Here is an 11636-nt window from a genome sequence, read left to right as displayed (position 1 = left end):
TATATGAATATTAAATGTGCTCCAGGGAGACAGGTATGCATTGCAAACATCTGTAATAAACATTTATAATCCAACAGGCTTCTGGAGCATTAAGAAATTACCAAAAATAGAAAGGAGAGGGGTTTTGTATAATAATTTCCTTCCGTCTTGAAGCAGATGTCTTCCAATTAATGGTTCCCTGTGTTTGGGGATGATGCTTGGGAGGGTTTTGATTCAGGAGGTTTTTGACAGAGTTGAAGCACAGACTCAAATAGGTAAAAATGACACAGAAGACCCTTTAAAGTCATTTTCCCTCATCTTTTGGACTCTTATTTCTGCTTCAACTTTTTGTGCTTTCCAGCAGGGAAGCTCCAGACAGCCATAGTGGTGCTCCCACTCCCAAAATACTGATTTGGGTGGGTGGGTGATGAGTATGTGGAGGAGTCACTGGGCTGAGAGGCTCTTTACAGTAAAGGGTTACTCAAACCCTCAGTGTTTCCTCGTGGAAGTCATGGGATGGTGGCTGCTGCTCCAGGGAGAAGGATCTCAAGGAGCCTGGGACGCTCTGCCCATTTTATATCTCAATTTCCCTGGAATTCTCTCTGTAGCCAGCCTATAAAACCTGGGTATACAGTACAAAAATGTGTTAAAAACTTTGAATTCAGCATTTAAAATACCAAGCTGAGTCTAAAAAGTCGAGCTGCTCCTTGAGCTCCCTCAGATGTGGTCGTGGTGCAGGACAAATGTGTCTTCTACTGCTTGTGAAGCTGCACGAGCAACGAAGCCAGAGGGAGATGAAAATATCATAAAACCTCAGCTTTGCATCTTTCTGCCAACTTCTGAGATGCTGACGAAAGATAACGTTGAAGTTTCAAAGCTGGGGGGAAAAAAAAGCCCCCTGAAGATTTTTTGTGATGTCAGAGGAAGAAGGAAGCCAGCTTGAAACGAAGGGCTGCTCTCGGGCTCTAATCTTGTAGACACCTACTTAACTTTAAGCCAATTAAATCAATGGACTACTTAACCTTTGCCTACAGGAGAAAGGATTTGCCAGCACAGTTTATATTAGTGCCCCAAACCAAATAAGCAATGCTCCAAAAAGCACTCTTCTTTCAGCAAAACTCTATCTGCCCTCCGTGTCACAGGCATAAAGCTACAGCCGGGGACTCAAAGGAAACCTTTCCTTTCAGTGACACCGCTGGATCTTGCTCCTCTCAGAAAAACAAGTCCCAAACACAGCATTGCCAGGGTGGAGACTGCATTTTCCAGAGTCAGAGCTGGTGTTTGAGCCCAGTTTGCTCCTGGTTTCTGGAAATCCAGGGGCAGCTTTAAGGAGCTGGGTGCTGGAGGCTGTGCCCAGTTTTCCTCAGGGTTTCCAGCGTGGAATATCTCCCAGGGGTACCCATCCCACAAAAGTCCAGGGTGAGCTCAGAGGGAGTGGCAGCCCTTTGTGGCTGTTTTTTTTTTTGGCATTTTGGTGCTGCCCTGGCACCCCGAGCTGCGGGAGGCATGGTGGTGCTGCAGGGTTTGTGAGAGAGAAAATGTTCGCGTGCAAAATGTAATGAAAGCCAGGGCTCCCCTGCACAGCCCCCCTGGGCCAGCAACACGTTACATCATTTGTCACTGGACACGTTGGGAGTGTGTCACTGGAAAAACCTTTAAAAGCCAAGCTGGAAGTGCCGTGGAGACAACCACGGCCTCTGCAGGGGGAAAAAAGACAGCATCATTTATAAATGTTTTTGTGTCTACTATTTACATTTGGGGCATTTCAATGGAAAAAAGGAACAGAAAGGCTCCACTTAACATCTTCCCAGATGGTAACAACATCTGTCTAGATGGCAGCCCAAGGATCTGACATTTTATGGGTGAAGGGGGGGGCATTTTGGGATTTCTTGTTTTATTTTGCTTTTTTTCCCCCATCCAGATTAATTGTCCTGCACGTTGGTCCCATCACTCTTTGCTTTGGGCCATCTGGTCAGATGTCATTAACCCTGGAGACCAACAGCCCAAGAAAGTGGAACCATATGTTCTCAGCAAAGATAAACAGTAAATAGGGCCCTGTGCAACAGAATTGTGGGTTTGGGGCTTGTTTGGGGGTTTTTTGTTGTTAAAATGAACATAGAAACATTTTGGTGGCAAAGCACATGTACCAACACGTCCTGCTGTGCAAATCCAAGGAGTTCCATGGCCCTGTGGCAGAGCTGCTCCCGTGTCTGGGGTCTGGCTCCCAGCTTTGCCCCATGCTCCGAGGAAGGGGTCATTGCCACGTTGGAATGATGCTGGATTCTGCAGGAAAATTCCCCATCTCTCACCACAGGGTCACTGAGCCACCACCCGCTGCAGTGGCCTCTCTCCACCTCTCCCTTGTGCAGCTTGATCTCTGCCAGCTAATTCTTGTAAATATCTTATTTCCTGCCCATTTTTTGTGACAAAAAAAACGGGGTGGTTTTCCTCTGGGCCGGTTCTTTTGGGGGCTGTCATCATTTTGAGCCAAATGAGAGAGTTCCTTTTAGCTTAAGGATACTGTGGCAGCTCTTCCAGAGGAGAAGAATTCCCATGGGGCAGGGAGTCAGTAGCTGTTCATCTGTTTCTCACCCAGCAAAGTCACCCTGACACCTCGGTGTATCCAAGGAAAAATGGGATAACACCCAGACTCTTGGCTGATGAGACAGGCTGCATGATTTCTTCCTTGCCAGGTGTTTTTCTCTTTTTTTTTCTCTTTTTTTCTTTTTTTTTTTTTTTTTTTTTTTTGGTCTATTTTGTGCTGAGGCCTCATTTCCAGACAAGGGCATTGTAACTTCAGCACAGAAATCCAGGGACAAAACAGTGGATCCGTGTGCCAGTGAGAGATTGTTGTAACAAAACATCCCCTGGCTTGGATTATTTACCATGAAACACCACCAACAACAGCACCTGTGCAGAATTATGTGGTGATACAACACTGGAAAGAATTCGAGCTGAATCCCTGCCTTGCAGATTGGTGTCAGCTCTTCAAACCTCAGCACAAACGCTGTTAAATTTATCTGCTGGAGGGAGAAGCTTTGTAGTCCCAAATATTCCTCTCTTTCCCATGCAGAAGCCCAGGATCAGCTCTGTTTGGAGCAGCTCAGGAGGGAGGACGGGCTTGATCAGCTGCAAGTCTCTTCAAGCTCACCCATAACTTGTATTTCACTTGTGGATTTCAGCAGTTCTTTCCCAGGAAGAACCATCTGAGCACTCCAAGATTTCATGGGCATTTCTGTAGAGTTATCCTTAAAAAGACACAGACTTCTGATTTGTAAGCAAAACACTCCAGCAAAGAGCAAAGGCCAGTTGTCCCCACTTTCTTTGCTCACAAAGCGTATTGTTGCATCTGAAAAAGATATTTGGATCTAATTGTTAATAAATAACTGGCAGCTTGTAGAAGACAAGCTGTGGGATTTGACATTTTTTTGCCACTTGAGTTATTCATCCCATGTCTCACTTGGCCAGTATTCATTGAAGTTGTAAGTTAATGCAGGCTGACAGCATTAGAGCAGCCTGGACTCCACTTTATCAGCCAGAGATGCATGCTGTGTCATAAAACAGAATAAAGTGTCATGCCTCTAAGTGCCATGGTATAACATGGAAAACAACCACCAAACCCTTGCTGCTTGGATTTATCCTGAGCTGTCACATTCCTGAGCAGGGGCAGGTCAGCACAGCCCGGCTCCCAAATCCCACTTTGTGTTTGTTTGCTGTCTTTGCCCAGAGCCCAGGGAACATCTCCAGCGTGTTTGCTCCGATGAGCCTCCTGGGGAGGGACAGAGAGCACAGGGAGCACACACAGCACCAGGGAGCAGCCCCAAGGTGCCAGCCTGCTGAACTGGCAAACCAGGAGCAGTCTGTGCAGTGTCTGAGTGTCCAACACACAGCAGCGCCTCTCCTAACCCTGCCTGAGCCCTGCAGGTCAGCACTGCCCAGCCTGTGGGGTTTCACCCACCCATCCCAGGGCAGCCTTTCCTTGTTTTCCTGCTGGCTCTGCTGCTCTTCTGGCTCAGTGCAAGATCAGACAACAGATCTGTGGAAAATTCAGGGTGCAAGAAACAATTGTGATCCAGATGGAACCTCAGGCAAGGTGAGGAGTGCCTTGTCCTGCCTTTGAAGGACAGTGAGGGTCCTGTGGTCACTCTTGTCCAGGAGCAGCCACTGCTCTGTGGATGCAGAACTGGCTGGGATCCCTCCTCCAGCTGCTCTGCTTTCTGTGGGAAACCAATCCACATTTATTCCTTTCCTTTGGATGCTTTATGTTGCAGAGACACTCTCACTGGGGACATGATTAGCCCCGATACTTTCCCCACCTTTGCTGCCATGCCCAGCTTGGCCAAGGCTGTGTTCTGTTACATTTGGGAACCAGTGAGAATCTGGATTTATCAGATTTCTCTGGGCATTCTGGAATATCCTCTTAGCTGGGCTGCTCCTTCTCCAGCCACCCCAGCCAATTTGATCATATTTAACGTGCATTCTTCACACATGATCTTATTACCATTCCAATGTTCTTGGTTTTGCTTATTCAGGCTGACCTTCGGCATCTCCTGCCATCCTCTGCCATGGTCAAGACCTCCCAGCTTGTTGCCTGGTGGCCCCCAAAGGAAGGTGTGAAGATTAACAGCCCAGAGGATGTATTTAATGAATGGCAACAAGGGATTAGTGACACAGTGTCACCTTTCATGGCCTCTTTAAGCAGGCGAGCTGACACCCGTTTATTTTTGTTTGCACTGTTGAGTAAACTCTGGAAACAGACTGGATTTACAGTCCCTGCTCCCCCAACAAGGAGCCTCCTCCTGTCCACCAGCCTTGACTTGGGGGGAGGATAAAATCAGGAATCTCTCTCCCAGTTTTCTGCCCCGGGAAGCCTGACAATCTCATGGCCTTCTCCTTGCTGCTGAAGGGAAGGGGAGAGAAGTTCCAAGGCTGTGGAAGTTCTCACTGACTGCTCGGCTTTCCAGCTCTGTGTCCATCAAAAATCAGCTGCACACTTCCCAGTCCTCCACCTGCCAAAGGGCTCCTGGGCCTGGACAGGGCTGAGCTGTCTGGGGGTACAGGGCTCCTCCTGCTCTCCTGCCACACCTCACGGCTTCCTAATGCCTCTGGAAAGGAGAATTTTGGCAGTGATATTCCCTGCATGGCAGGACAGAAATGCAGGAGGGTTTCCAAGGACAGAGCTGTCCCAGCTCAGTGGTGACAGGGATGTGGCGTTTTGTCCTTGCTCCACTGGTGACACCCAGAGCCAGACACCCCCAGCCAGCAGCAGATCCTGATGAAGCCTCCAGGGACCAGCCTGGTGCCCTGGCTCCAGCACGGGGCTCACCCACCCGGTTTGGGGCATTTCCACCACACCCAGCAGCTTTTCTGGGATCTTTCCTGGGATCTGGAATGTGCTGCAAGCTCCGTGCTGTGCTCAGTGTCACTGGATGGGGACACGAGGTCCTCAGACATGACAATGGGCAAGGTTATCTCACAGCTGGCCTTGCACTTCGTTCTGAGCCATTTCTGCCATCTCTGCTTTCAAATTATTCTTCACACTATGGCAATTCTGCTGCTCACAAAATTTATTCTTGGTGGCTGCCTTCAGTTCTGCTCTTCTTCATTCCATTCTCAATCCTCTCCCCCTTTGCAGATCTCTTGACGAAATCCACCAAGCAAATTTATCCATGACACCCTTAAATTCCATCTCAGGGCAGCTGCAGGGACCCAGAAAAAAATACCCAAAGCACAGGAGAAGGGTCAGTGGAGCAGGAAGCCCAGGGATGGCCGGGTGGGAAAAACCTTCCTTGGGAATGAGAAGTTAAATCTGGAAAAGGTGTTTTGGACTCCATGTACAGGGGTAATCTGCTGCTGACAACACATTAATACATTTTGTGGTGGTGAGGAAAATTAAGTTTCTCTTTCCCAAGAAGTTTTTGTGGCAAATGTTGCAATTGTATCTGAAATGTCAGGCAGGAATTACTGTCTCCAAATAAAGGCCAATCCAGTGGCTTTGATTTCTCTCCAGTTCAGGGAGTCTCCTGTGATTGTATTCTCACTGGGTCAAGGACAGTGGCTGATGTTTCCTTTGCAGACACAAGAAAACAAAAAATAAGATCTAAAATCAGCCCACAATCCTGAGCAGGAGTTCAGAGAAATGCTGCTCTGATTTAGCTTTGATGCATGTGCAAATGTATTTAAATTGTGCTCCAAATTTTGGCTGATTATTGAGGAAGCAGAGTTTGTGTTAATGAAGAGTGGTACAGGGGAGACCTGAGAGAGGAGCAGACAAAGAAGAAAAATGTCTTTTAGAGATGTTAATCTGTTCCTATGTGATGTTAATCTATTTGTATGAGACGTTTATCTGTTTGTATGAGATATTTATCTATTTGTATGGGTTTCATGCAAGATGCAGCACAGATGGAGCCATTAAAATCCCGATTTTGGAAATTTAGCCATTTGGAAATCCCTGGCAGAGGAAGCCATGAGTGAGTCAGGACTGAGTTGTGTCAGTCTGGAACAACAGGTACCGAAGGGATCCTTCAGGGGTCCCGATCAGGAGCAGGGTGGGAGCTGCAGGTTTGGCAGGAGGGAAATTGGGAGATTCCCATCAGCCAAGGGCAGGGCAGGAGAGGTGAGGAAAGCTGCCCCAGGCCTTTGGCTCAGGGCGCTGTAATCTGCTCCATTGTCTTACAAATTAATTTCCCCTTCATTTCACAGCTTTGTATCTTTTTTGGTTTGGATTTTGGGGTGGTTTTTTTGGTTTTTTTTTTTTTTTTGTTCTTTTTTTTTTTTTTTTTTTTTTGTATTTTTGAATCACGCTCACTATTTTTTTTTTAAAGGCGATTTAAACCTAGAAACGAGACCCAAGGAAACACCCACTGCATTCCTGGGATGATCTGTCTGTGCTCCCTGCATTCCACCCCGGGCGCAGAGGTGGGAGGCAGCCGGGTGCCAACACTACCGCGCTGCATTCCCACCGGGAAAAATCCATGGGCAAAGCAGGATGCTCCGACCCAAGCGCTTCCAATGAACACAAGGGCTGGAAAGAAGTCCCTCAGGGCCTTTTTCCAAGTGCTGCTTCAACAGAGAGTGCACAAAACGCCTTCCACTCACCATGACAAACCTATCTTGGAAAAAAAAAGCGCCAATTAACATTGCAGAGTCTCCGCACCCAGATTCCTGCCGGTTGGCATTTCTATCCCTTGGATGCTGTCTGTCTTTGCCGCTGGATTCCTGAGGCTTAACACCTTAATTCCTGAAATGAGCCCCAGTCCTAATTCCCGATTTTAGGAAAACAACATTCCTGCCATTGAATGAAAACATTTGTACACAGTTCATAAACCATCTTCCTGAGGGGAGGGGGCTGGACCAGGGGAGCTGCGAGCGCATAGAAGTGCATTGTCCATGGGAGCCTGCGCCACCATCCAGCTGCTGCTCAAATATTCCAAAATCCTCTGCCGGACACGGCCATGGCCATGCACAAATCCCAATAAACACAGTGTGGAGAGGTTTCTGGATCAGGCCTTGCATTTCTCACCATCAGTGACGGGCCCAGAGTGAAATTCCACCGCGGCTCCTCCCTTGGTGTCACCACGGCAGGGTGGGACAGTGTGTCCTGCTTTGCTGGGACCCCTCATGGGGTCTTCCATGGCACACTCATTTGGGAAGGTGAGGAGGAGTGATGTCAGCACAAATCAGGACCATAGAATCATGGAATCATGGTTGGGAATGGAATGGAATGGAATGGAATGGAATGGAATGGAATGGAATGGAATGGGATGCGATGAGACTGGAGTGGATTGGACTGGAGTGGATTGGATTGGATTGGATTGGATTGGATTGCATTGCATTGCATTGCATTGGATTGCATTGCATTGGATTGGATTGGGTTGGATTGGGTTGGATTGGATTGGGTTGGATTGGAAGGGACCTTAAAGCCCATCCAGTTCCACAGGGACACTTTCCACCATCCCGGTTTGCTCCAGCCTGGCCTTGGACACATGCAGGGATCTACAGACAGCCACAGCTTCTCTGGAATTCCATTCCAGCCCCTCCCCATCCTCAGAGGGAACAATTCCTTCCCAGTACCCAACCGAAACCCATCCTCTTTTAGTTTAGAGCCTTCCTCTTAAAATTCGCTGGCAATCTCCAACCCGTGCTGCCCCTCCTGCAGGATTTGCTCCGTTTTTAGATTTGCTCAAACAGAAGCTCTTGGCTGGAATCCTTAGGCCTGTGTTCCATAGGAGCTTGGCCTCAGAGGGTTGGGATGGTTCCTCCTGACTTTTCTGTGTCCCAGGGAAATGCAGGTGGGAAGTAGGAGTGATAATGTTCCTATTCCTGCTCCGTGTTGAGCTCTGCTTCCATGCCGGAGCTGAGCATGTCACACCTTTTTTCTCCTGCCAGGAAGCTCCATAATCTACTCCCCATCCTGCCAGGAATCTCATCCCAGTGTTCAGGGATCTCTATCCCTGTGGGTTCTGTAAGAGCCTGACAAAAATCAAGCAGAAGAGACCAAGGGATCTGCAGCAGATTCTGAAATTTGGATATTTTCCCTAGCACACATCGCCTGTCAAATCACAGGACCCAGTCAATACAGTGGAATTACAGTCCTGGGCAGAAAAAAATTGGAAAAAAAAAAGAGGAGAGAGAGGGAAAAATTTGATTCCGAATTGGAGGGATTAATGGTCAAAAGAATGTTCTTCTGGGAGTAATCTAAGTGTTATATTTACATTTGGCTTGGAATTATTTGCAGTGAGGAATTTCAAATGCAAATATTTTAAAAGCATAACATGTAGAGAGAGACACTGTGGGCACTTCTGTTTTCTCTGAAAAATTTTTTTTAAAAAAAAGAAAAAAAACTGGGGTTTTTTTGACTATTTTTTATTGGAATCTTAATGAGACCATAATTACAGCAGGAAAAAAAAAGGAAAAAATGTAGCTCTTAAAGGTTTGCTGTGAATGTATGTACAGGCCTTGGACTGCAAAGAGGAAAAAACCTCCATATTTTTTAAAACTATTTATTTTCCAAAGTGGTGTATGGGAGGGAAAAAAATGACTGAGCTAAGTAAGTCTTGTCCATTTATGTGCTTAGTCTGTATTTTCTTTTTCTAAAAAAATATCTAGGAATAAATGTTGAGAGTGGGCCCGTTGTGTTTGCCTTGGCTCCCACCTTTATCTTGTTTTATTGTGTGACCCTTCCAAGGGGGGCTGGAGGAACTGCAGAGTTCTCTGGGTTTCTTCTGCGTCCGCAGGGAAGGGAGCACGGGTGCCTTCAGTAATTCCCTGTCTTTCGTGGAATCATGGAATGGGTTGGGTGGAAAGGGATCTTAAAGCTCCTTTCATTCCACACCTTCCACTGTCCCAGACTGATCCAAGCCCTGTCCAGCCTGGTTGTGGACACTTCCAGGGATGGGCATTCCACAAGCTCTCTGAGAATCTGTGCCAGGGCCTCCCCACCCTCACAGGGAAGAGTTTATTCCCAAAATCCACTCCAAGAAGGCCCCACCTGAATCAGCAGCCGGAATCAGCAGCAGGATCACCACAGGCACAAAGGCTCCATTTCACATGGATCCTTTTGAGGTCCTCTCCACTCTCCCTTTCCTCCCTGAGCTTCCCTTTCCTTCTCTAAACCACTTCTCACCAGCAGGGATTGATGTCTGCACTTCTTGCATGGGACATTTCAAAATCTCTTTTCATATCTCTTTTCATTTTGCCTCTTTTCATTTACTTTTATTAATCTTTCATTCATCTTCTTTGCCCTTAATTTTGCTCACGTTTTTCTCACATCTTTCTCTCACCTCTGTTTCTCTTGCTCCCCTCTCACGGATGGAACAAACTTGTTAAAATAAAGTGCCTTTTCTTTTCCCCAAGGAAGAAAGTGTCCATTTAATACCCCACATGCCCTTCAGAGCTGGTGTAGAGGCAGAGCATGACAGGCACATTCTGTGATTCAAACCTTCTGGGTATTGGCAGGAGAATAAATCTTATGTCTGACATAAGAGGACATCAGGAAAACCAACCTGAAGCTTTTGGAAAGGATCCACAGAGCTGTCAGTCAGGAGGAGATAAACTTTACATGAAATAGGACCTTCAGACGTCATTAGCTCCTCACTCCAGCCAGAACTGCTGGAGGAGAGCAACGAGAGGAAGCCAAGGAGAGCCGAAAACAAACGTGAATGGCAACATGTTCCCGAAGGAAGTGCCCAGTACAAATGTGGGAAAGCTCAGGAAAACAGCTCTCCAAAGGCCCAGCAGGAATAGGATTGATCCACAGGAAAATTGGGCTGCCTGGAGGACCCAAACCCAGGATTAGCTTGTGTGCAGGCAGAGGGGTGCAGCTCTAAGCAAAGGGAGCACTTGTTCAAAATCTGTTTAACCAGCTCTGGGAAGATGTGTTTCTTAAAGACACTCCATGGCCAAACCCTGTGAGTCACATCCAGCAAAGACCCAACTCTTGCTGGTGCCACTGGCACAACATTTGACCCATGTGTGGAAGGGATTTGGAATTTCCCAATTTTGGAAGCTGCTACAGAGCATCCTCTGAGTGAAGAGGCTGAGCAAACACCCCTGGGCCCTCAAATGAGGGATTCACTGCCACAAATACCTGTGATTTCCTCTCAATCCCTTTGGCTGGAGTCTCCTCATCCAATTGCTGCCCTAATTGGTGAAGAGACTCCAGGAAATGGCAAAGCCACATCCTGGAGCTGCCCTGGTGAGTGGTGTCACCAGGGCAAGTCCCACGATCAGCGTTAACGCAACCCAGGTGTTCCAGAGGCGCCTGAGCTCACACAGGTCCTGGCAAGACAATTCCTGGCAATGCAATCATCAATTATCTCCAAAATCCAGCTCCAGCAGAGCTGGAAATCCTCTCCAATACAACAAATGCCCCTCCCTCAGGTTTGCCCACTCCCTCAAGGGTCCCAAGGACCTTTGGAGCGTTGCTTGCTCCAATTCACGTTTCTCAGCTGAATTACATGGGCAACAGGGATAAATCTTGTCAAATCCAATGTGGAGCCACGGGAAGGATGGGAATTTGTTGAAGATTCAGCATTTCTAACCTCCTGGCTTGCTGTTAGGTTGGATTTTCCCTCTTCTTTCTCCCCTCCTTTTCCCTGCTCTTATCACAGCATTTGTATCACCAGAGAGCTGTGCTAGGGACAGCTGTGGGCACAACTGTGCCCCGTGAACTTTTCTCCTCCCTGCTCCCTTTCAAGAGGTGTTTTATGCCTTGTTTTCAACAGATCCTGCCCTGAATTTGTTATTGCCCCAAGTAATCTCATTTTTAAGGGCTGCCTGACAGGATAGGTTTTCTTCTGATAGAAACACTCAGGAAGGCTCCTCGTGAAGGGGGAAAAAGGGAAGAATGAAAGCAGAGGCTGTCCCACGGTGTCTCCAGTGTGTCCTGTGTCTGTTCATGGAGGGAAATAACTCAGGAGCTCCTGTTGGAGGTGATGCTCAGCACGATTCCCTGGGTTGCCAGCACCATGTTGGGAAGGTCCACTCTGACTCGTCCCTGCAATTCCAAATGTTCACCCAAAACCAAACAGCACCAGCAGGAAACTAAGGCAGAAATGGTGAAAATTTAAATCAGCTTTAATCATGGATCATGTTTTAGCATAAGGTAAAATTTCCAGGAAAACGCTGGGACCAGTGCCATTCCCAACCCCAATCCC

The sequence above is a fragment of the Anomalospiza imberbis genome, chromosome 19, assembly GCF_031753505.1.
Source record: "Anomalospiza imberbis isolate Cuckoo-Finch-1a 21T00152 chromosome 19, ASM3175350v1, whole genome shotgun sequence".
NCBI lineage: Eukaryota > Metazoa > Chordata > Aves > Passeriformes > Viduidae > Anomalospiza > Anomalospiza imberbis.
This window is presented reverse-complemented; position numbering follows the sequence as displayed.